General features: G+C 36.1%; 2 pseudogenes; one reads left to right on the forward strand and one right to left on the reverse strand.

Moving 5' to 3' along the window:
- LOC109064090 overlaps positions 1-12,953 on the forward strand; it is a 58,270-nt pseudogene extending 45,317 nt beyond the window's left edge.
- Positions 12,954-14,949: 1,996 nt separating this feature from the next.
- On the reverse strand, positions 14,950-27,155 carry LOC122136327 (annotated as a pseudogene).
- Between the last annotated feature and the right edge of the window lie 293 nt (positions 27,156-27,448).

Consider the following 27,448-nt stretch of genomic DNA (forward strand, 5'->3'; position numbering starts at 1 on the left):
ATGCACACTTAGTTTAACTAATTTTTTCGTGTATATTACAGTATAAATTTGGCTGCTTGTCAAATGTTTGGTACTGTGAACAATGCAGTTTCAAGGGTACAAAATTATGTTCTAATAAATCTTAGAAAAGTCTAATTCCCAGCTGCCAAAATGCTACAATGAGCGCAGCCTTATACACCTCAGCTGCATGCCTTTAGAGCGCTACTTTTTTGTTGCAATGCTAACAGTAGTATAATCACGTGCTGCTTGTTTTTTTTATTTTGCAGTGGAACTAGCTTACAATAACTACTTTGGATGCAAGATGTTCTAATTCACCATAAAGTTATTTTGGTTCCAACCTCGATCCATTTGAAGATTAATCCCTCACCCTCATGCAAGCATGAGACATTTGTGCAACAGACAGAGCAGCATTTACTGTATAAGCAACATCAATGCACAATCCCATGACGCTATGTTAAGTGGTCAAGGGGGTAGACATATTTACAAAGATTCTAACATCATTAAAACGTGCAGATAGCTCTTTGTGAGCAGTGTATGCATCTGGATTAGTTTCTTTTGAAGGTAGTGGATATTATTAGGCCATTGGCATGAATGCATACAATACAAATGAAGAAAGAAATGACTTCAATAAAACAATTGTGCCAGTTTAGCACAGAGTTGATTCAAATTAAATTGGGTATAAATTTTATATTGGAAATTAGATGTTTTTGTACATTTTTAATTGATTATTTCTGGTTGTTTGGAAATTTTAAATAGAGACACTTTCTTGTCACCTTTGCAGAATAAATCTGAATACTCAATAAAAAGTACGGATATATTCTGAGTGTAAAAACAAGTAAAAAACTTATGCATCATAATGTGTATGTATCAGTATGTATCAATGTAGTGAAGACGAATCTCACACAAAACATGTCCAGGTATAATAATAATAATAACCTAAATAATAATAATAATAATAATAATAATAATAATAATAATAATCAATAATAAAGCTATTTTTTCCATACCTTTTTAGGAAAACTATTAATAGTCTTTACATTAAGAATTTTTTAGCATTAATACTTTATTTGTGCAGTTTATTATATTGATATTATATTATATTATATTATATATATTATATTATTTATAATGATTATTTATATCGCAAATATTTTAATGATAATTGGGCAACATTTATTGGGCCAATTTTCCCATGTGGTTTTTTTGTTGTTGTTGTTTTTATTTTGGGGTGAAAATATGACCTGGCAAAGTTTTGAGATTCACCAAACTTTCTGTATTGTGCTGTAATGTTTCTATTTAATGGACAGTGAGCTGCTTTTACAGATTTTATCATAGCTGCCCTGCGATCCAGCCAGACTTGCCAGATTCCCGCTGTAAAGCTCTAAACCGCCGAGTCTGATCTGGTTTGTTAGTTTTTTAGACGCAGGTGGTGTTTACCCTTGTTGGTTTTGTTGTTCTGGGTTGTCTCCATGAACCACACTGTCTTACTAACTTGGCCACCCTGGGGACTGTAAACGCAGCTTACGCTCGCGCAGTGCAGTAGTTCCCCCCGACCGATCTTACTTGACCTTTGACCTCACAGTGACCTCACTTGTGTGTTCCGTCTCACTGATTTTAATGGACTTTTCTTACTACTGCCTTACTCATGCCACCATGGTTTCTAAACACCGTATCACTGCTAGGCATTATGGGAAATATTGTATGTGCTTTGTTTGTCGGTCATGCTTTGTCCTCATGTAGGTGTGAGCATGCCGCATCGTCTTCCCCCTGATATTAATGACGTCATCAAACCGGTAACCAGTCATCCAAAAAATCTATCAGAGATTTTATTGGACAGAGATTATTATCCCCCCCAAATTTTCATCCACGTGGGGGTATTTCATATGGCAAAACACAACCAAACTTTGGCTGATATAGAATAGGCTCAAATTTATTTTGTTTTATTGGTTTTAAAATAAATACATGCAACTATTTCACGAGCACGTTTCTCAAATAGACATTTAAAAAAAAAAGTGTTTAAATAAAAACAAAAGTATTTGGGACCACTTTTTTTTAATTGACTTAAATGTGATAGTTCACTGACCAAAATTAAAAAATTCTTCTTTCATCATTTACCTCTTTTTTTTTTTCTCATTTGAATTTCTTTTCTTCTGCTTAACCAAAAAAAGATGTGTTGAAGAAAGTTGGTGAACCAAACAGTTGACGGTAGCCATTGACCATCCATATTATGTTTTTTTTTTTCCATACAATGGAAGACAATGGCTACAGTCAACTTTTTTGGTTACCAACATTTTTCAAAATGTCTTCTTTTGTATTCAACAAAAGAAAGAAAACTCACAGAGGTTTGAGGAAACAATGTGAGGGTGAGTAAATGACTGGATTACATTTTTAGGTGAACGTCCCTTTAAAAAGTACAAATACCTTTGGAGTCACTGTATATCAAACTCACAAGGTGGATTGTTTGGGGTGGCGTACAACCATTTTAACTATTAATATAGAATCACTTTTTTATTTTTCACTAGGTCCTTGGCTGCCACGTGTTTGTGTGTTGGTAATTTGATTATTTTTGTCCATTTCAAAGGATCTTTAACCTCACAGCCGCGTAGCTGATGGAAGCTCTACAGGGTAACATCTTGTGTGTTTCTCCCAGTTTAGCTGTACTGTAATGTTTGCTGTCTGGTGTTAACAGGACGTGAGCGCTGCTCCCAATACAGTACTGCATGCCGCAAGTGACAGTGGTGTTTTGGGGTCATTTGGGGTTCATTGTCTGGTTGTGGCTGTTGGCTGTGCCTTGCTACAGTGTTTAACATCTGCTTCTAATACTTGGGTCTCATTTTTTTAACGGGATCTAACAACAAATTTGCACTTGTTCAACAGCTTGCCATTATTACTGTAGTGTTTTTCAGGTTATTTATTGTATATTTTGTGAAAGTGCAGAGTGGTCATGCAGTGGTATTGTTGTATTATTTATAGGCTGCAATATCATAGTATTTATTAATATTTTGGGAATTAGCAATTTTTATTTTTAATTTCAGTCATTTTGCTTTTTCTTTCTCATTTTTTCATTAGTTGAATTTTTTATTAGTTGAATACATTTTTAGTTTTATTTTTGGATATTTAGATTTTATTTTATTTAAGCTTTATTTCAATTAACAATTTAAAAATGAAAATTCATAGGTTTTCGATTAGTTAACAGTAACAAGACTGGTTTCATGTTCGATATGATTTAAACATATCAAAAACATTTCGTTCGTTTTTTTTTTTTTTTTTTTTTTTGGGGCCTCAGTTGAACTGCTGGACTCCTTTCAATTCACTTTGTCTCAGCTTCAAAGTCTCGCGCAAAAACTGAACACAGATTCAAGTAGATGTAGTAAATCCCCTGTTTCTGAATTATTCAAGCCACACAAAAATATCCACCTCTCATGCTGGAATCTCCCTTCATTTTTAATTTTTGCTTTAACGCTCAGGAAAAAACACCGCCTCATGAAATTGTTTAGAGAATAAATCAAGCTGAAACCCACATTTTTCCTCAAAAGCAAAAGTTCTGCTGAATCAAAACAAACAGAGTTGTATTCTTTACTATTGGCTACAAACAGTATGAAATGGGTGTTTATATATACCATTTTAGTTAACAGTTTAAACACTGTAAAAGCACAAATGCTTGCATACACAGTGTTATTTTAGTATTATGTATATACTATATTATTGTATTTAGTGTTTTTTAATATTTTAAACTTTTTAATTAACTTTTATTTTTGTATTTCATTTTAATTTCTTTGTTTTAGTAATTTTGTGGTTGTGTTCTTTCTCTTTTTGCTATTTTTATTAGTTTAGTTTTTTAAATTATTTCTATTTAGTTTGAATTTCTTTATTTTTTATTTTTTTAAGTAATTTTAGTACTTTTGGAATTTATAAAGCTTTCATTAAATAACAATTTTTTTTTAGTAGTTGTAGTTTTTTTATTTGTATTTAGCTTTAATATAATCTTTATTCAGTGTTATTCAAATTTTAGTACTTCAAGTTATAATTTCATTAGTTGCCAAGGCAACATTTCCTAATTAAAATTTAAAATTTTTTTTTCATGTAATATTTATATTTGATTTTATTTTATTTTCAGCTTTATTTCAAATAAGGAAATACTTTTTAAATAGTTTTTTTTTTATTATTATTTAGCTTTTGAGTTTATTTTTATTTAAGCTTTAGTAATTTATAGTAGTCTTAAGCCCCGTTCCACACACAAGCACAATAACTATAAAGATAACGATAAGAATATAGTTCTAAAAACATTCTCACCTATTAAAGAATAGCAGAGTTCACACCACAACTATAACGATAAGGGCAAAAAGAGAATCGATATCTTTGGAATCACTTTCAGTTTTATTTTTTTTTCCTTTTTTTTTTTTCTTTTTTTTTGTTTGCAGGATGGAACGATGAACGATAAAAAACACTGAACGAAGCCAATCAGAAATCAATCCTGCTTGTGACGAGCTCAAAAGTTTAAACAGCCAGCAGACGCACGGTGTGCTTAGAATAAACATACGACATCGTTTAGCTAGCTGCTGCTGTGGACGCTAATATTGTTATCTCTTAATAGTTATCTTTATAGTTATCCTTTCTTGGTGTGAACGGGGCTTTTAGTCATTTTTATACTTCAACCAACATAAACTTATTGCAGTTGATTGCCAATTTCTATTTTCATTCCAAATTTTTTAATCCAATCCAATTTTATTTTATTTCTATTCTTATTACATTACAGGGTAACAAAAACAACTGACAATTCAGCTGACAATAACAACACTGTTGCAGACTTACCACCACACCGACAGATAAACTTAGTTAGAAAAAAAAGTTTGAAAAGCTTATGTTTTTGTTTCTTGATGAGACTTTGTTTGCCTCGTTCGTTCGCCATTGGCTGCCACCACCTCTGGACTCCTGCTTCCTGCGCCCCTCCTCCTGCTCGTCCTGCCAAACGCCAACCCAACACGGCCGTCCTCCGTCCGCTGGGCCGCCCACTCGACCGAATCCTCGGCCGGCAACTGTGCGAATACGTAAGTGGGAAAGGTTTTTCCGGCTAAACACCTCGCCCGTCAAACCGGTCTCAGACCACATTCGGAGACCAGAGGAAGCCCACGTCAGGAAGCGTTCATTTCCCCTTAACCAGCCTAGACTACATCCTTCGGTCACATCATTATCAAGATGTAGAACAGTAGTTTAGAAGGTGTTCTGCTGCTGCTGTCAAAATGCCCAAAAAAGGGAAAATATGGCGATAAATCAGGATGTCTTTTATGGCTTTCACTATCCTTTTATGCACATCCTGTTATTGACTCACAGGTACGCACACACACCGGACAAGCGACGGAACCATCGAAAACCTTTCTAACAAAAACATTACACTGGCCCTGTCCACTAAAGGGCAGAGTTCTGTGAGCTACCAGCTGAATCTGATTCCATTGGCAACAGTTCTAGACAATTCAATTTCCGGAATTATCAAGGACCTCGAAATCGTACTGACGCAAAACACCGCAAAGTGTTCCATCAGAGGGGCCGAGAACCCGCGTACCCTCGCGACGGTTCACCGTCCCAGTGAGACCGGTGTGTCGGTACTGTATGCAATACATACCACTCGATATGCTGTTGCGTCAATGAAGCCAGCCGCAAATTCTTTTTCAGATGTTCTGAAAAAAAATCGAACTGGATAGTAATAACGTTTGTCGGAACAGCAGATAAGTTTACATGCTGTTGTTTTTTAAAAAGTTTAGGCATTGTTAAATTATGTTACGTGGTAAATAGTTTATAAAAACTATCTTTCCGTAATTTCCGCGTTCATCCAGTTTCGTTGGAAACCTTTGCTGCTTGAATTAAAAAGACTCAGCTGTCTTGGTATAAGAGAAGAAGATCACAACTAAAGGAGAACACCACCCACACACAACTCTAGTTTCGACAGAGACGAATGATACATGATGTCAATCAGATTCATATTTTAAACCCCAATGTAAACACTGAATGTTTGGGAATCTGTACAACCGATGAAAGGAAGTAATATTGACACCTGAGTATCATTATGGCACATTTCACAAGTCACAAAATCTTTCATGAAGGAAATGGGCAGGATTCAATTTGGAAGTAACGTCGTAATTTTACTTTCTAAACTGCAACATTTAAAACCTAACTCTGGATGAAAACGTGCTGCAAAAAAACCAAGGTGAAATATAAATATAAACGTCTAAATGTTTCCCTCAGATCTGAGATATACTTGGCCTGGATAATTAATAAGCCCATCCACTGAGGCAGTCTATGATTGGTTGTTTGTTGCTTAGCAAAATCATTGTAAAATTCTAGTACTGCATTGTTTTAATACAATAGACAGCACATTATGGTAACTCATGTGAAAAAGTGAAAACAACCCTAAAAATTAAAAGTGTGCAAACATTGCTCACTGAACTGACAATGGTCCTCACAGAACTGGCCCATGCAAGAGGTAGATGAGTTTTGTTTCTTCATCGTAATAGATTTTGGAGCCATCACTTGCTCACCATTTGGTACTCCTGCAGTGAATTGCTGACGTCAGAATGAGAGTCCAAACTGCTGAAAAAAAAAAACAAAAAATCACTGTAAGACCACACAACCCCTTTCCATCAGTTAACCTTGTGTGAAAAAACTCCATCAATCAAACAAATCTGAATTCCACATCCATCAAGGGCGTTTTAACTTTAAACCCATGCCTTGCACGGGATAAAATATAAAGTGAAAACGTCATCTTGTCTGAATCAGGAGGGAAATATGCACAGGACCGTTTACAGCTAAAACAGTCAAAAAAAAATCTGTCGGGGGGTGGATTTTTGATGTAGAGAGGGACAAAAGGAGAGGGACTTTTTCACTTGAGGCAGCAATTGTTATAGATTATGGACTAATATTTTTGTTTATATTACAAACACTACGCTTTTCACTGCACAAGTACATTAAATGGATGGACTGGATTGGTGGGATTACTTGTGGCATTTAATTGCAATTATTTGGGGTGGTTAGCCTGATCTTTGTGGGGTTGGCACACTCATCCGGAGTCAACCATTCCACCTGCAGAGGCATCCAGTGGTGAGCAAGTGATGCAGTGCTACATTTTCTCCAAATCTGATGAAAGAGAACCAAACTCCTCTACATCTTGGGATGGCCTGAAAGTTTAGTAGAACTTTCATGCAGAGTAGGGCAATGTTTTTGGGTAACTATTTATTTTGAAACCTGGGTAGTATAGTATTCCATAATGAGGATTGGTTTCAAATGAGGGACCACTGTTCCATTAGTGGAAACCTATCCCAGTGTCACCTTTCTTCGGGATGTGTAGACAAGGGGTTGGCCGAAGGTGCAGCAGATAGCCTATTGTAATGCATGCCTTAAACACTAGCACTTTAGTTCATGTACTCAGAACCTGTTGTACCTTGTGATAACGCTCATGAGTAAGCCCAGACACACCACACACTGCACAACCGGGGGGGGGGGTGGGGGGGGGGGGGCGGGGGGGGGGGGGGGGGGGGGGGAGAGGGGAACACACACACACACACACACACACACACACACACACTGCCTGTTTCACCGGGTGTGGCTGGACATGTCATTTTCGTTGCCATTGAAATTTACATTGACACAATTAAGAACACTTTTTCAGCCCATTATTGTAACTGAGAACGGTTTATTTGTATGTTAGATGTTATTATGAATTCAGATCTTTTCTTTGGAGGAAAAAAAAAATATAATGAATGTTTTTTAAGTTACGTCACTGGCAGAGTGGGTGGCTGCGGTTTGATGCTGGGGGAATGTGCGTGTGTAACTTGGTAAGTGAAATTGAAGTGTTGGTGATTTACCAAACATACTGTTTATGGACTTATTGGTTTCATATATATCTCATATATATATCTATTAATATTAAAAATTTATAATTTTCTTTGAAAAAATCGTAATATGATAGATAGAGTGTGTTTTAAAAGAAATGAATACTTTCCATTCAGCACGTATTCTTTTACAGTTTATACAGTGACAGTAAAGACATGAATGTTCGTTGTTTGTTATGACAAGATTGGGCGTTATTTTAAAAAAAATGCTGTTGTGTTTTGACGTTTATATACCATAAAAAAGCATCATATTTGGTCAGTGAAAAATACTGGCCAGCAAAAACTGTTTTCAACACTGATTATAACCAAAAATGTTTATTGAGCAACAAATTAGCCTATTAGACTGGTTTCTGAAGGATCATGTGACAACTGAAGACTGGAGTTATTATGCTGAAAATTCAGCTTTGAATCTATCGTATAAACTATATTCAAATAGAAAACAGTTATTTTGAATTGAATAATATTTCAACAATTTTGGTGTTTTAACTGTATTTTTGATCAAATAAATGCCGTCCTTGGTGCACAGACTGAAGAGACTTCTTTCAAAACATTAAAAATGATTGCACCATTAACTTGTATATGTCTAAATTAATGTTATATAAAAGCCTGGTATTATTGGTTGAACCTATTTTCAGAGAACGACCAGCTGGGGCTAGAGAAAGCGGCTGACGTGTTGGCAGGTCATAAAATGAGCAGAAAAGCTTAAAACTTTCAAAGACGGTTTGAGGACATGAGCGTGTGGATGACAGCAGGTCCAGTGACCTGCAGGCATGGGGTCGCTAGTAAGGAGCAATTTCCCAGGGACTCCTCAAATCCTTTCATTTCATTGTAACACAGTGCCCGAGTGTGAGTTTGTGCAGCTGACATTAAAGCAAGGAGTGCTGCGTCATTAGAAACTCACAGCTCTCAGGAGGGAGGATCACATCAGTGCTTGGAGTCATGGACGATTATATTACTCTAACAGCACCTGAGAGATAATTGAGGCGTTTTTAACTGTTACACTAATCACTGCAGTCTAGACATCATGGTGGGAACTGCTGATACAAGAGAAACAAAGGTGACATTTATTGGGACTTTTAAGTCCTTTTAAAGGACTAGTTCCACGCCCACACAATGAAAAATGTGCTCACCCTCAGGGGCCATCCAAGATTTCGGAATGAGTTTATTTGTTTTATCAGAACAGATTTGGAGAAAATTCTCATCACTTGTCTCAGCACTGGATGCTCCTGCAGTGAATGGGTGCCCGTTCAGAATGAGAGTCCAAACAGCTGATAAAAACATCACAATAATCCCACAAGTAATCCACACCATTCCAATCCCATCAGTTATTATATTGTGCAGCCAAAAGCTCTGCGTGTTTGAAAAAACCAGTTTTAAATTAACTTCAAACTTGTCACTCTTCTTCCAGCTAAAATAAGAATATGATATTGCTTTTCTTGTACTGGTCTGAAGCAGGAGAGAAATATGCACAGATCAAAACACTGGTTTACAAGCAAAAACAGTCCACAACACCTCTAAACAAAATATGAGTGTGGGTGGATTTTTGATGAGAGAGGAACAAAAGTAATGGACTTTGTTTCCCCCCCGGGGGAAAGTGTTAGATTATGGATTATGGACTCAATATTTCGGCCAGCAGTGACCATTTAAAGTTAAAATATCTCAGTTCTGTATACGATATCTGTAATGCTTGCCTTAGGAAGCAGCACTAATAACTGACTGCAGACTGATTGTATTGTTGCATTAGTCACTAGGCAATGCATTTTGCGATCTCGTTTGAGTCTGTGCTTGGCTTGGCTCGTGGTCCTGATAAGTAAATGACTTGTGATCATCATTCAAACTAATCCGTCTGGTTGTGATCTAACTTGTCCCGTCCGTGTGTTTCAAATCCGGCTGTGTATCTTCTTTGTTGTTTGCGGACTTTCACTGCTGCTGCTTCCACTAAATCTTCTTCATCAATATAGGTAATGGGTTTCCATGTCTGATCTTACAACAAGCGTGAACAATCCTCCGTCCTCTCAGGTCCTCCTAAACCATTAATCCAATCTGTGTGGAATGAGAATCTGTAAAGCAAAATAAGTGAGTGGATCTTGGGAGCCTCTGACTGAACCTCACCAGTGACATTCATTATCCATTACTGGCAAGCTGTCAATCAAAAACAAACTGCTATCCATCACCCACCCCATGTCATATATCTAATATCTTGCTCTGTCCTCCTCCCATCCATCCATCCCCTCCATCCATACTATCCTAGCTATAATCCTATCTATCTATCTATCTACTATCACACAACCCATTCATCATAGCTATATCTGTCTGTTCCGTGGCCGTCCATTCCATCCATTCCGTCCGTCCGTCCATCCATCCAATCCATCCATCCATCCCTCCATCCATCCATTCCATCCTCCCTCTCTTTCATCTATCTATCTAATCTATCTAATCTATCTATCTATCTATCTATCTATTCTATCTATCTATCGATCTATCTATCTATCTATCTATCAACCATGTCATCTATCTATCTATCTATCTATCTATCTATCTATCTATCTATCTATCTTATCTATCAACCATCCTCCAATCTATCTATCTATCTATCTATCTATCTATCTATCTACAAAACAATCAATCTATAAAAAAAAATACGTCATCTCTATCTGTCTTATCTTATCTATCTATCGATCTATCTATCCTAGCTATCTACATTCTATCTATCATCTATCCTATAGATCTATCTATCTTTCATCAACCATTCTCTATGTCTATCTATTTCTATCTACTTCTATCTATCTATCGATCTATCTATCTATCTATCTCATCTATCTATCTATCTATCTATCTATCTATCTATCTATCTATCTATCATTCAATTCATCCTATCGATCTATCTATCTATCTATCTATCTATCGATCTATCTATCTATCTATCTTATCTATCTATCTATCAAACCATTCATCCACCTCTATCGATCTATCTATCTATCTATCCTGTCTGTCTATCTATATCTTCACCTATCTTGATCTATCTATCTATCTATCTATCCATCCTCTATCTATCTATCTATCTGTCCGGTCATTCTATCTTTCTATCTCCATCTAGCTATCTATCTATCTGTCTGTCTGTCTGTCTATCTTTCGCTTCTAATCTATCTATCTATCTATCTATCTATCGATCATACATCCTATCTCTCATCTATCTCCTCTATCTACTATCTATCGTCGGTCTTTCTGTCATCTTTCCTCCCATCTATCTATCTATCGATCGATCTATCTTATGCTGCTATCTATCTACCTATCTATCTATCTACTATCGTCTATCTGTCTGTCCTGTCTCTTTCTGTCATCTTTCTTTATCTCTCTATCTATCTATCTACATCTAGCTATCATTCTATCTATCTATCCTAGCTAATCTATCGTGTCTGTCTGTCATGTCTGTCTGTCATCTTTCTCTTCTAATCTATCTATCATACTATCTACTATCGATCTATCTATCTACATCTATCTTATCGCTATCAACCATTCATCTATCTATCCTATCTCTCTATCTATCTATCTATCTATCTATCTTCTATCTATCTATCTATTTTACTCCGATCAACCATTCACTATCTATCTATCTATCTATCTAGCTATCGAGCGATCTATCTATCTATCTAGCGATCTATCTATCTATCTATCTATCCTATCATCAACCATTCATCTATCTATCTATCTAGTCTATCTATTATCTTCTATCATCTATCTATCTATCTATTATATATATATCTATTACTATCTATCAACCGATTCATCCATTATCCACGTATCTAGCTATCTATCTAGAGATCTAGATAGCTATTAAGCCGATCGATCTATATCTATCTATCGTAACAATTCATCTATCTTTCTATCTATCTATTATCGATCCTATCATCATCTATCTATATATCGACTAGTCTATCTGATCGATAAAAACCAGGCACTAGTCCATGATATTTATAGATAGATATATCGATCTATCTATATATCTATCATCTATTAGACTATTATCTATCTTTATATCGTGTCTAGATATCTATCTGTCATTATATCTAAGTCTATCATCTATCTATCTATCTACGTTCTGCGATCTATTCGATCTATCTATCTAGCGTAGATAATCGAGAATAAACATTCATCCATCTATTATCATCATAATATCATACTATCTATCTACTATATCTATCTATTTATCTCTATCTAGTATCTATACAACCATCCATCCATCCATCAATCCATTATTGGCGTTCCTTTAATCTCTCTGTCTTTCAGAGATTCGGTCCAATCTTCTGTCTCATATATCAGCAAGGATTGGCAGAAATGGAATGTATCTGTAAGTCAGTGAACAGTCATAGAAGTGAAAGCGCCAGTCTTTGTGTGCTTCTCCCAGCAGAAGTTTTTTAACTCAAGGCTGCAGCAGACAAAACCGGAGAAAGAAGAATTGAGTCTAACAAGTTGTCGTCACATTGTGTGTGTGTGCTGTGTAGGGGGTTTGTGTGGGTTTGTTTGCGTGTGTGTGTCTGTGTGTGGCGGCAGGTGGCACAGTCGTTGGTCGGTCTGCTAAACCTTTTGCATCGATCTTGTTCAGGCTGAAGGGTCTTTGCAAAGATGATCGGTTGTCATGGACTAACGGCACACTGCAGCCCAAAGTGAGTGTCATGATATTTTGATGCAGATTTTTCTCCGCGTCTTGCATCTGTTTGTAGCACTATTCAAACTCAGTTTGCTTCATTTCGCGGCCCTCACATTGCGTCCACAAAAACAAAATTATTACACCCAATAGAGATGCAAAATTAATTTAAAGTCCACCACAGCAACAAAGAAAATGTCTGGAGAAACTCGCTCGGATCAACACATTACACTACCTCAGTTCAATGTTAATGGATGATATAACCACTAACAGTATGTTTAAGATGTAGAACCACCAGACCAGAAAGAAAATACTTTAAATCGTAATGATTTTTGTGCTGCTGAAGCTCGTGTAATATTCCACAGTTTCATGGAAAACGAATCGGTAGTTGTGATGGAGGGCTTAAACAGAGAGAAAAGGAGTAATGCATCCGAATCAGAGTTTGAGAACAAAAAATGTTTTTTGCATACAGAACATAATCTTTTTCCATTGCCTCTGAATTATGAACAGATTACAGATTGTCCGCAGAAACACACAGTACAGATGTGCTGGCATGTACAGATAGAGAGGGGGCAAGTGGTGTGTTTTTCTCAAGGAGTCACAAGGGGGAGTGTGTTGTGTGTGTGTGTCTATATGTTTGGCTATTTGTGAGGGCCATTTGTTTTCGACCGAAACACGAAACCTAATAAATTAAGGGAAAAGGTTAAAAACGGTGATGTAATTAGATTGACGGCTCTGTTACTATTGAATAGCTCATAAATCAGTCCAAATCAGGATTTTACTTCGTAAATACTTACAAATCGACCGGGTTTGTTTTTTTAGGTTAAGGTTGTAGAGTGTGGGGTTTAAGATAAAAAAAGGTATTCATTATTTAAAAAAAAAAATGCGGTATGAACACCGTCATGGAACAAAGTAACGCAACGCAATCCTTACATATTAAAAATAATAATAGTCCAGACATTTGGTGTTGTTAAAACTATGAGCTGTATATACAATATTTCAACAAAACGAGAACAAACCAAAACGAATTTACATGATTTAATTAACTAAGGAGATATAGGCCTTTATTTCATAAAAAAATTAAAAGTGCAATGTATTTACTGTTAAACTACTGGACACTAAATATTTCTGTCAAAGAAGCATTAACAACGGTTTTGTAAAAGCGTATTTCATTCAGGTAATAGACACCATGGAAAAAAACTGCACATGTCTCTAAAAATTGTTGCCTATCTGGCATGCAGAGAAACAAAAAATTAGTAAGGCGAAATAGTGCGCATGATTACTATTTAGTTCCTGGTATGTATAAACCAAGAGAACGAATTAGTAAATTTGTGCCTCACGCTTTAGAAAATCTAGGGACAGTTATTAGCAAATTTGAGGGGAACGAATATGAATCATAGGTGCACAAGTTAGTACATCGTGGGGAACGTAATTAGTAGATCGTTCAAAAAAATTATTTATTTTTTTCTCATGTCATATTCGGGGCTCCATACATATCAAATCCCATTTGAAGAAAAACAAACAACACACCAACAACGTCAGTCAATCCTGCAATGTTCTAAAGTGCACAACGCAAATTTGAGACTGGAATATACTGCAGGTCGGATGGTATACTATAAAAATGATATGAAATAGTTTAGGGAGAGAAACTGCAATTTAAAAAGCACATGTAACTTCCATTTTTGGTGGCACTGAATACACATAGCAAACAAACAAAAATATTTACCTAACTATCCCCCCTTGACAGACTAAAAAAACCAACAAAAAACATCAATTAAACTCGGACTGAGTTCGAAGGGAGAGAGTTTAGTGTCCAGAGCGGAGGTTTCATTGCAAACACACGGGTTTGTTTGACCGTATTCACCCCCCAATGGTGTGGATCGGAGGAGAAACCAGAAACCATTCTAACCCCCAAACCTCAAAGTCTTACCACAACACAAGACACGTGACACACCGAGCAATCAAAAGATTACGCTGCCGCTTAACATCTTGGCTGAACAGCACTTTCACGACCTTTGGGGAAGCCAGGGTCGCAAAAGGTCACACAGGTCTGTTCGTTGCTGGCGATCTCTGCGCGGAAACTTCTCGCATGATCTTACCTAGCAGGACGGGGGTGAAAAAGCTTGACGTTATGGTATGCGAAAGCAGAGATGTGGGGAGGAACGGAAAATGCAAGATCTCAGGACTTGAGCGTGTTGTTGGGAAGCCCGGGTGCATTCTGCGATGAAATCTGGGGTGGCGATTGGGGCCGATATGCTCCCTCACTGACATGAGGAACCCCAGGTTATGTAAGTGCAGATAGATGCCAAAACTGCATTTTCCTGTCAGTGTTTAATGTGATCATGCGCCTCTGGACCTTTTCTCTTTAGGTCATCCATCTCGGTACGGTTGAACTCTTTGTGGTCCTTCAGCGTGACGAAGTCAGTACAGACACTCTCCCTCATCTGCATTGAGGCCGACTTGACCCCCGCGCAGCTTCAGCCACCGACGGTGTGTTCGGCTCAGAGCCACCTCATCCACCTCTTCTGTGCTAAACCAAGATGCCCGGCGAGAGGAAGAGCACTGCTGTTCAAAATCTTTGTGGTACGGAAACGAGTGTTCCTTTCAAGAAATTGATACTTTGATTTCAGCACGGATGCATTCAGTTGGTCACAGTTGACAGTCACGACATCCATATATTCTACAAAAGATTTCATTTCAAATCATGCTGTTCTTTTGAACTTTCTTTTCATAACAAAATCACATGATTTAGAGAAGAATAACATGGTTTCCAACCCAAATGGAAAACATCAACTGATATCAGAACTGACTTTCTGAGACTAATGCTGCGGCAAATTCAAGCTTTGATCACAGAAATACATTACATTTTTACATACATTCAAACAGACCACTCGTTATTTCAAACTGTAATAATATTCACAGGGTTACTGTTTTTCAACTGTATTTTTGATCCAATAATTGCACAGACTTGGGTGAGAGCAGAAGAAGTACTTCCATCAAAAACATCAAAAATTCACAGTGTTTCTATACTTTTACAGATATAATATATTATAATATAATGATATATAATCTATATATAAATATATTATTCTCTCTATATATAAAGCTGCTATCTAGTACTCAAAGAAAACCAAGCTATTAATAAATGTCTGTTCTGCGTTTTTTGCACATATTTGTGTTTCATAAATATTATTTCACTTCGGAAATGTGTGCATATAACAGACTTAAGAAGCAACTGTAATGAAGTTCCTGTATGTAGTTTTGATGAATGTTGTGATTTAATAGCCACCTACAGGTAAATAAGTGGAATTCACATATCGTAAATTTAGCCCATTACTGTTGTACTTACATGGTGGATAGATGTGGTCAGGCACTTGTTTGCTGCTGCGAAAGCGATCCGCTCTTTCCGTCTTCGGTACCCACTCACTAAAATCTGACATGCTTCCAGAACAGAACAGCAAAGACATTCACCTTATTAGAAGCCAGTGTGACCATCAGAATGATTTTAAAAAATGATATTTCAAGGTAATAAAACAAATGGCTCCCGTTTGATTTTAAAGCCTCTCGCATAATGAGCAGGAATGCGGAAAATGAATATGTAGTCCCGTCTAATATAAAACACCAGGGGACAGCACATGACGCCGAATCTCTCAGTCTAACCAGAGCCGTAACATCTGCATCGAGCCCGGCCGGTGCTCCAGTAATATCAGTAATTGTTCTCGCCTGCAGGTTGAGGACAGAAGGCCACTCGGTTACAGTAACTGTTACATACACGCCCATACGATACAACAAACAGCTCATGCTGTAAATAGTGAATGCTGAAGTTTGTGACGCTGCTGCTGACACAAAGCCACCATGGTGGACTGGTAATGTATTAAAGACGGAGCACCATGTTGACAATAATATTAAGTAACGGCCTATTCATCCAGTCAGAGTTTGCCGTTTTGGATGTAAACCGTAAGTCGCGCATTACATTTTTTTTTGGCTGTATGGGGTAAATGTGCAAGCCATGCAGTATGCTTTTCCTTTAACTGTGTGATTGATGAGATAATTAAAGTAATTATTAAATATGTTAAATTGCAAACATTAATCATTGAAGTTGTCGCTTTCAATGAGATGAGGTTTTAATTTGAGTTGCTTTCGGGAAGCAACTTAACCTTTGAATTTAATCATAATACCTACATACGTTTTCAAAAATGAGGAACTTTTCTGAATCTTATATATATATAAACATATATAATATAAGCATATTATATTTCCCCTTATAGCACACATTAAATATATTATATAGCATATATATATCGATATAATATAGCTATCTATATAGATATAATTAAGTATTTTTTTAATAGATGGTATGTGAACAATAACACAGTAAGCTGGGAAGACATTTTGAAACAGCTTTTGGCCTATGAACTTTGAAATAAAGAGTATTTTATTAAATATACTTGATTACAACCACATGTAGCATTATAACATATTTTGTATAGATTTTTTTTTTTGTCCCAATGGATTTGCAGACATAAGAGAATTGTAACACCCTCAAGTTCTTATACATTAGTAACAATGGATCATAACTAATCACTTTTGCAAAAAATGTAACTCTTCACATTTTCAAAAGTAGTCATGCAGCAAACCCTGGTTATGGATCTGTTTGTGTTGCTACATTACAATCTCCTGTCAACACTAGAATCCCTGGGGAATTTGTCTGACGTAGGTGCTCTCAAAGCGCGCTCCTGGATTCCCGTTACACAACCCCCATGATTCCCTGGCCTAGGCTGCCGGACAACCTGAGACCAGAACATCCATAATGGTCAGAGACAAAAACTCCACGCAGTTTGGAAATAACAGCTGGGATAATAAACCAGCAGGAAAGTATCACCAGGTATCCCTCCGCCTCGGCACTCTTGTTCTTCTCTGTGTTCATTGAGAGAGAACGGCCAGGCTGGACTCCAAAAAAATGGGCAGCGTCCTGCACAGCGAAGACACTTCAATATCCAGAGTCATCAGTTCAGAGAGTAAGATGTAGATTTAGGAGATACAGCGATCAAGGCTTCAGTGGTTTAGCATGTGGAAGTGGAAGTCAGAACATGGCCACCTGACGACACAAACAACTTATTATTAGTTTAGTGAGGTTATGGCATCTTTACAAGCAGTTAAGCACTATGTGGTAAATTCTGCTTTTACCACAGTTAAAGGGGGTTTTAGGCCACTTTGTCATGATGTTTTGATAATTTAAAATGTTTACGGTTTCTCTGTTTGCCAGGAAGGGTGTCAATAACAGGACAAGCGCTGCTGCCCCACAACTTCATAAATACAAAGCCAAGCCTCCGGGTTATGGGTTCACCAACCGTACCCCACAAACGCAAAACTGGACAGATCATACCTGACACAGACAGACCCAAAGATTACCTCAACATAACTAGGTTTGCCAATATTTGTGGAAAAAGCCATCCATGTCTGAAGCACAACACTGTATTGGTGATAAAAAACAATACTTTGCAGAAGGTAATTTTTGCGAAAAAAATTTCTGTCCACTATGTTGCCGCTAACAACGTTTCTAGAGTAAACAGTCCCTGTAGCAGACATGAACGTGTGAGTTACAGCACTCTGGGCTACTAACACTGAACTAATTTACCAAATCTATACCAGGTCACAGCAGGAATAGGCTGGACCTGCTGCCGTAAGGATCTGTTATCAAGTCCAATTAAAAATTCGTCAGAGATCTAATCAGTGCTCAGTGCTTGGCTGTGGGTTTCTGGAGGCCGCCGCGAGCCACACTGTGCGGACAAACCTTTGTCGAATACAATAGACATAATTATTAATGACTATTATAGTCTATGTTGTTATTATTATAATATTAGTGGTGTTGGTATTATAACACGTTAAACATAACTGTTATTTTTAATTGTAATTTTATCTTAATAATCTCATTGTTATGAATTCGTCATAATACGGTTTAGGTTAGGAAACAAATTATTGGTAGGGCTGAGGGAAAATCAATCTTGGTACCAATATTTCTAAAAACAATCATTGTAAAAAATGATTGTATCATACTTTACAAAAGTATTAATACTAATAATATGTGTGGGTGTGTGTGTGTGTGGTGTGTGTACAAAAATTGTGTGTAGTACAAACAATTTTTTAAAAAATAAACAATAAAGTGTAAAATAAACTAAATAAATAATAATTATATAGTACACTTTTAGAATTCTTGTTTCAAAAACACATTTAAGTTTTCTGATTGGGTGGTGGGTTGAGCTTAATATTTAGATAATTATACTTTCCTGTGTAATTGGTAAAACAAAGGTGTCAAAAACCAGAATACTCAACACAAGTTTTTCTGTGAAGGGTTATGTAAAGGGGTAGGGTTACTCAGGGGATAGAAAATGTTAAAATAGCTCAGTATAAAAAACTATTGCACCTATGAAGAGTCCTCATACAAAGCATATATACAGTGTTGTTGGTGTGGATACACTATGTTATGGGACAAAATGTTCCCTACAAAACGATGGCAATATCCAAAATCCTTGTCCTTGTGGGGACAGTTCTGGTCGCCTGGAGAGTGTGTAGGGTGGTTGTGTGTGTGTGTGTGTGTGTGAGTGGTGTTTGTGTGTGTGTGGGTGTGTATGTGTGTGTGTGTGTGTGTGTGTGTGTTTATTTGTGTCGTTCAACCACCGCTGCAGTCGGTGTGTCTCTCCCATATTGGGTTCATCAGCAGTCTTGTAATAAGCGGTGGGTGCGGTGTAGAACTTTGAGACTCCATATTTCTCAATGATCTCCCACAGTCTGCCCACAGGGAGGATAGACCGGCACCCCTCAAACTACACAGCCACATCACACTCATTCCAAATCAACTGATGAATCTTAGATCAAACTGACTTCATGCATTGGTAAATGACAGTAAAAAGCTATGTGCTGAATGTTGCAGAAACAAGTTGACAATTTCACAGTTTGTGCAAAAGTGAATGTTCGGCATTATATTTCTTACCAGCACACTGGTGGCGCCGTTGGCTAGTGGGCCGTAGGTGATGTAGGAGTGGACCTATTGTATCCAGCCCAATGTCTGCATGTGCACCAGTAAAACGTCATCATGGTGATAATCAAAAACATATTTGAAGGTCAGCGATGTATAGAGCATATATCCAGTGACGGTGTGAAGGACCCCCTGTACAGAAATTGAAGGATGAATGAAATAGCACACTGCTTAGTGCACACTGTATTGGCAGGATATACTGCATGATGCCTACCTTTTATAAAAAAATATTATGTGAAGCCAGTAGTTGCGCTGAAACTTCTCTAAATAAGATCATACTAAAATATAAACAGTATCATACTAAAAAACTGTTGTCACATTAACTCATCAAGTGGTGTCCAGTTAACATAATGGAAATAAAAGATATTGCTGTTTTTGCCATATTTAGACAATGTTTTGATCAAAAATACTGAATTTTCATCATTACTCCAGTCTCAGTGTCACATGATCTTCAGAAATCCTTCTAATATACTGATTGCTGCTCAGGAAAACATTTCTGATTATTATCAATGTTGAAAACAGGTGTGCTGCTTTCATATATTTAGTGGAAAAAATTGTTTTGATTGAATGTAAAGTTAAAAGAACAGCCTTCTATGAAACAGAAATATTTTGCAACATTATACTGTAAACGTCTTTACTATCACTTTTGATCAATTTAATGCAAACCTTGCTGAATAGGAAATATTAATTTTCTTTCAAAAAGAAACATCATACTGAGCTGAACTTTTGCACATCGGTGTATGTATGTGCTGTACTGTATATAATACTTCTATATTATATAAATGCTAGGTGCCTTGGGTTTTCCGGTCGAGCCGCTGGTGTAAAGTATGAAGAGAGGATCTTCTGAGTCCATCACATCTCCGGTTCACCCTCCGTCTGACACACCGTCCAGCAGATTCAATCCCACCAAATGTCACATGATTCATCCCACGGGTTCTGGAGCACACTCCCACTCGCCAAACACACCCACACACACACACACAGACACAAGACATGTAGGGGTCATATATTTCCGTGCTGGATATAAGAGAATTGTACATTTGCTCTATTGTAATTTTTTCCTGCTAGAAAAAGCATCATCTACTGGAAGTAGTTTCATACAAACGTGACTGTTTTGACCAACCTGCTAGTTGTCGGAAGCATCAGTTTTTGTTCTGACTAGCACGATGTTTGACCACCACACACTTCTGACACACAAGGCATTGCTGAGCGAGAACAGAGAAAACACAGTGTACGTACATAAATCATTTATTTTAAAAAGCAAAACAATGTTGTGCATATGACTGTTCTAAGCTCTTATTGAGTAAGTATGAATCATAAAAGTAATGTTTTCATCATGGGCAAATAATTACATTTATTGAGTGATATCATCTATATTCATAAAATGATTAATGTGCCAAATCAACGACATCATCATTCAGTCACGTGTTACAAATCCACACCCGTGTTTGCTCTATGTCTCATTTTCACATGTTGCCATGGTGAATGAAGCGAAGGGTTCCAAACTCTGCTGTTGCTCGGCAACCCCTGAGAGTCTGTGATTGGGTGAGTGCTCTGGTGTGTGTGTGTGTGTTTGTAATGGACGGGTGAGAGCTTGATGTAAACAGAGGCTTCTCTGATAGCAGAGAGCAGCAGACATGGACGTACCTCTCCTTACCCAGCGCTCCAGAGCTTCAGACCACAATCTTCTTCAGATTGATCAGCTTGTCACCTCTGTAAACACCATCTTGAACACATATTCAATTCAATTCTATTTTTTTTTAATAATATAATAAATAATTATTATAAATATGAATAGTAGTAAATTTAATATATTATTAATATTAATATAATAATACTATTTTGAATAAAGAAAATATATATATGTGTGTGTGTGTGTACATATATATTAAATGTATATATTAATATATACATATTTTATATAAAAAATAAATATTAAATTATATTTTATATTTTTAGTTATAATATTATATTTATTTTTAAATATAAAAAATATATAAATACATTAGTTTTTTTTCTTCATCCATAAATCTGATTTCAAATTTACCTGCACCAAAACGTCACACAGAACTTGGTTGCATCATTTTTTTTTTTTTATGACTGAATAAAACACAAAATGTGATTCAGACTTCACTAGAGCCCAAAGGGTGACTACACAGGATTCCCGGTGTTGTAAACATCACATCTCTCGTCACATTTTCTTATCACTAACTGTATTTCAAGCTTATCTGTAACAGCTCATTGTGAGCTCATCTACTAAACAAACCCAATAACCATACAGTCAGTATAAAAAAACACACAGATCCAGACCTCCAGCTTAATAAAACACTTAATGTTACCTGCTGTTACCAGGATGTTGCACTGAGCATCCATGATCCTCTCGCACAGAGACTCAGACGAGAAACCTGCAAACTGAATGAGGAAGACAGGAGAGAGTTAAATGCTTCTGCTTATGCTCAACACAAATAATATGGATATCTGAGGGTTCCAATACAAAATGAATACAATTACAGTTTAGCTGAAATGGGGTCATCATCAGAAGTAAAAACAGGCTTTGATATCAGATACAAACTACCCTGGAAAGCACTCGTGTGTTATTTTTAACACCGTCTATAACCTTTACATGGTTCAAGAGGCCTGGAGGGCAGAAATAGACTTGGCAGGGTAAATGAGGCTGTACTCATTTCATGCATATTAACGATACCGTGCTAAATACTGACCCGAGTTTAAACTCTCCTTCAGACCATCTTCAACAGATGATAGAGCTTTAAGGTGTATATCACCTAAAAATTAAAATTTGCCGAAAATGTACTCATCCTTACATCATCCACGATGGAGATGAGTTTGTTTCTTCATCAGATTTGAAGACATGTAGCATTGCATCACTTGCTCACCAATGGATGCTCTGCAGTGAATGGGTGCCGTCAGAATGAGAGCTGATAAAACCATAACAAGTAATCCACACCAATCCAGTCCATCAGTTAACATCCTGAGAAGCCAAAAACTGCAGGTTTCTAAGAAACAAATCCATCTTTAAGAGATTTTTAATGTCAAACCGTTGTTTCTGGCCAATTGATGTCTCGCACATCAAAATCCACCAAAATATTTGTTTTGGACTATTTTGGCTTGTAAATGGTCTTAATGATGAATTTGTTTTCCACAAAGATTCAGCTTTCTGCTTCTCAAGATGTTAATTGTTGGACTGGAGTGGTGTGGATTATTGTGATGTTTTTATCAGCTGTTTGGACTCTCATTCTGACGGCACCCATTCACTGCAGAGGATCCATAGGTGAGCAAGTGATGGAATGCTACATTTCTCCAAATCTGATGAAGAAACAAACTCATCTACATCTTGGATGGCCTGAGAGTGAGTACATTTTCAGCAAATTTGCATTTTCAGGTGAACTATTCCTTTTAAACCCAGAATATTTGTTTAATGTAAAACTACTACAGATCTGTAAAGCTGCTCACCACTATCGAGTGAACAGCCCCGATTCTCGCACAGGCCAGCATCGTGTACACCAGCTCTGGAATCATGGGTAAGTAGATGGCGACTCTGTCTCCTTTCTTCACACCTGGATCACAGAAATAAACATCAATGTAAATCTGAAAGCATTAGGAAAAATACTCACGTCAGAGGTTCAGGCTGAACGCACTAACATCGCATTTGCATTCTAGAAAAGCTGAGCAAACTCAAACCCAGAGGAGGAGGATGGTCTTACCCAACAGCTTCAATGCATTGGCACATCGGCACACGCTTCTCAACAGCTGGTTGTATGTGATGTTCTGGAGTTCAGGTGAGTTTAGCCCCCCCCCAAGAAAAAAACAATCAACAATAAAAAACCATTAAAAAATAAATTAATCACCTCCAACAAAATATTCTGCCCTCCTCAACAAAATACTAAACAAAACAAATTAGGCACATAAATTCAAAATTTTATCTGCGTTTCAGATGATTTTGCAATTCCAAAAAGTCTGAGACCGAATGTGGGGGAAAAAAGCTTCAATTTTGCATTTAATACATCATGATAAAATGTATTATCAGTAATTTGAGTGAAAAGTTTAATGCAGTGTTGTTATTGTTAACTAAACTAAAATGGTCAAAAACTGTTTCCATTAATTAAAAAAAGAAGAAGAAATAAAACAAATATTAGATGAAAACTTAGAAACCTCAAATGAAAATGTTACATTAGCAAATAAATGGAATAAATAAGATTACATACTAAAATGACTTTTATAGCCATTTTACTTTTATATATGATATTATTAATATTAATAGTAATATTACAGTATATATATATATATGTATATATATATATATACTGTATATATATATAAAATGATATTATGTATAATGATATTAAGCAATTAGAAATATAAAGCAATTAGAAAAAACTAAAACTAAAAAAATGAAAAAATTGCAAAACCAAATTCCCAAAATTATTGAAAACTGAACATATAAAAATTCCAAAATATTTCAATAATAATTAAATAATAATAATAATACTTCAATATTAATTCAAAACATTAATAAATGCTAGAACAGTATATATATAATACTAAAATAGTACTGTTTGAAAAACATTAAAATATTTAACATGTATTAATAGTAATATTACATATAACATTGCTTTGTATAATTATATTAAACAAATAGAAATATTAAAAACTAAAACTAATAAAAATGACAAAGCAAAAAAAAGCAAATAAAATAAAATTAAAAACAAAACTAAACATGTAAAAATTCTAAATATTTCAAAAATAATTCAAGAAAAATAATAATAATTCAATAATAATTAAAATATTAATAAGTGCTATAATAGTGTATAAGGAATACTAAAATAGTACTGTTTGAAAAAATATATATATTTTAACATGTATGACAATATCTCACCCTTTTTTCTTTAACAATAGCATTATTTTGCTCCAAAACAGCATCTTGTGCTTTGATGGAAGCAAATTAAAAAAAAAAAAAAAATCTGTTTGAATGAGTGACATGAGCAGCGACGCTCATTTACTGAATTGATACATCTGAATTGTCATTTAGAAATAATGCAGAATCTGAAACAATTCGTCTTTGGTTTACACCATAATATTCATTTGTTGTCTTAAATCCTAAAACTCTGTTTATTCCCACAGTGAATTTAGACTTTGATTGTCAGTGTGGTCTCAGACTTTTGGACCCCACTGTATGCGTCTCATTTTTACAGGAATAGGGCTGTACTTTGGCTCTGCTGCCTGCATTAGATTTGGATGTCCGTCAGCTGTGCGTCTGGCCAGTGGACTTCACTTATTGCACAAGTCAATTAAATAGATTGTAATATGGCAACATGCCATGCTAAACTACACTTTAAACTTAGAATTTCACATTTTCTGAACACATTGTGCTTTTTTGTGCAAGGGTTGCTGCTTTTAGTAGTTAGTAGCTGATGTGCAAATTCATGCAACACAGGGAACATAATGACAACGCAAATCACCATGAAAGCTCTCCGCTCGGTTTACTGTGCATCTGCACCTGGCCGTCCAAAAAAGGAAAGACCATGATGGACTGCTGACAGGACGAACAGTTTTTAAGCAAAGCGACTCCTTAGGTATGAATGGATGGCAGCATAAAGAATAGACGCTGACCTATATATATATATATATATATATATATATATATATATATATATATATATATATACTGTATGTGTGTGTCTTTATACAAAATAATATACACACGCATACATTGAGTAAACAAAAATTGTATTTTGGATGTGATTAATCGCGATTAATCGCTTGACAACACTAATAAAAATTTAAGGTGGAAAGAGCTTAATTGCCATTAAAAACATCATAATAATGTTAATGCTCATAGAAATATGTGTTATTTTAATATATGCAATATACAATTTATTTCTTTACAAATTTGGGGTGAAATATGACTTGGATAAGTTTTTGTGAGATTTAGTTGGTTAGAATATGGTTAAATGGTAGTGACTGATATATGACTTGAGTGCTTCTGTATATAACAGCAGTTACATGACACCCCTTGTTCCACAAGACTATTAATACTTCAGCGCATAGCTAACATGACAACAATGATTATTATGAGTGTTGCTGCTGTATCACTTTGATTAAATACTGGGAAGAGTCATAGGGATGTTCCCGAGAAGTTATTAGGAATTAACATTCGGATGACTTCTCATTTGTCAATCATGCAATTCTTACAATTCTTACCTATGTAATCAAGGTGTTATGTGATAGTTGATGATAAATGCAGGTGACATGGTTCAATAAGACTCATGATAATCATTGTGCCCTGCCTTGTTTGTCAAGAAGAACAGGAGCTCCTGCCGAGCCCTTACAAAAGCATATTCTCAACATTAAAAGTATGGACTAAACCTCGCAAAAATGCATTAACTTGAAACAATTTAGACTCTGAATTATTTAATTATATTAAATGATATATAATTATTTATAATTATAATTGCATGTATTTACGACCATGCTACAACCTATAATTACTTTAATGTTAGTATAATATTAATATTACTATACATAATAATAATATTAAACAAGTACACATATTTAAAAAATGCATAAAAGCGCATAACAAAATTTGTAAAACTTAAAGTAAACACTGGTTGAAATAAAAAGGTCCCCCCCCCATATTTTAAATACATGTTTTAACATATATTTCAGAATGTCTCTGCATTTAAACAACATATTTTATTTTAATAAAACATTCTTTCTTTAGTGAGCTTGTGGAAAAACACATGCCAACAAATGTTGCTCTTTTTGCTTCGACTTTGACACAAGCAGCAGGCCTCAAATGCATCGACTATTAAATCAGATCAAGCATGCATTGTATGCACAGAGGTCTTTGTGCGTCGTTTTAAAACACTGAGAGCATGTTAGATTACCAGTAGTAAGCCACTTTCTCTCCCAGGTTCCTCTCATGCACATTTCGGTCAAGGACGTTGTAGCAGATGTTGGTTTTTGCTCCCTCCATGAACTTGATGTAAATGTTCCCCTTGTTGACGTCAAAGTTGTACTGCAGCATCGGGCCTGACGGAGGCTTCTTCCAGTAAAACTCTTGAGCAACATCAGCCCAGAACTCTGCAATGCATGGTAAATCAGCACTTTTACTGCATTATCTTACATTGGAGTGTCCCTCTCATTTATATGCATGCACCGTTTTATGATACCTTCAGGCTCTTCTGTAGACTTTTTGTATAAGGTAAGATATGCATCAAAGTCTGGCACGTGTGCATCAGTGAACAGGCCATTGGATGGGATGGTAAGTCTTCTCCTCCGGCTCCTGAGGGTCCTGGAATGTCCCTGTTGGTGGAGACTGAAAACCGGAGACATTTCTCAATCCTTAAGATCTGTGTCAGTGATAGATGTCAGTCTGGAGTTTTGAAGTGGATTATTGTGGCTGTGCATGTGGTGTCCACCCTTTAATCATGCCAGTCTGCTCAGCAACCGACTCCACCAATCAGAGCGCTCCATTCAGCACTCCTACTTTTCTCATTGTGCTGAGCGGCTGCTCGGCTGCTGATCCCACTGCAGAGGGAGGCGCAGCACGAGTCTGACGGATGATCTGCATGTTTACTGAAAACACACACACAATAAGGTTTATTTTGGGAATCATAATGAGGACATATCACTAACTTCATATAAGGCTAGTTGTAAATGACAACAAACTAACACACACACTTAATCCTACAAGAAGACTTGTGAATAACTTTTACAGTTTTAATTAAATAAATGAAGATAAGTAAATAAATAATAATAATACATTTACATTTAAATATTTAGCAGATGCTTTTTTCCAAAGCGACTTATATAATAATAACAATAATAATAAACACACTGACCCTAAATGAAGACTTTTTGTAT

The sequence above is a fragment of the Cyprinus carpio genome, chromosome B2 (genome assembly GCF_018340385.1).
Source record: "Cyprinus carpio isolate SPL01 chromosome B2, ASM1834038v1, whole genome shotgun sequence".
Taxonomy (NCBI): Eukaryota; Metazoa; Chordata; class Actinopteri; order Cypriniformes; family Cyprinidae; genus Cyprinus; species Cyprinus carpio.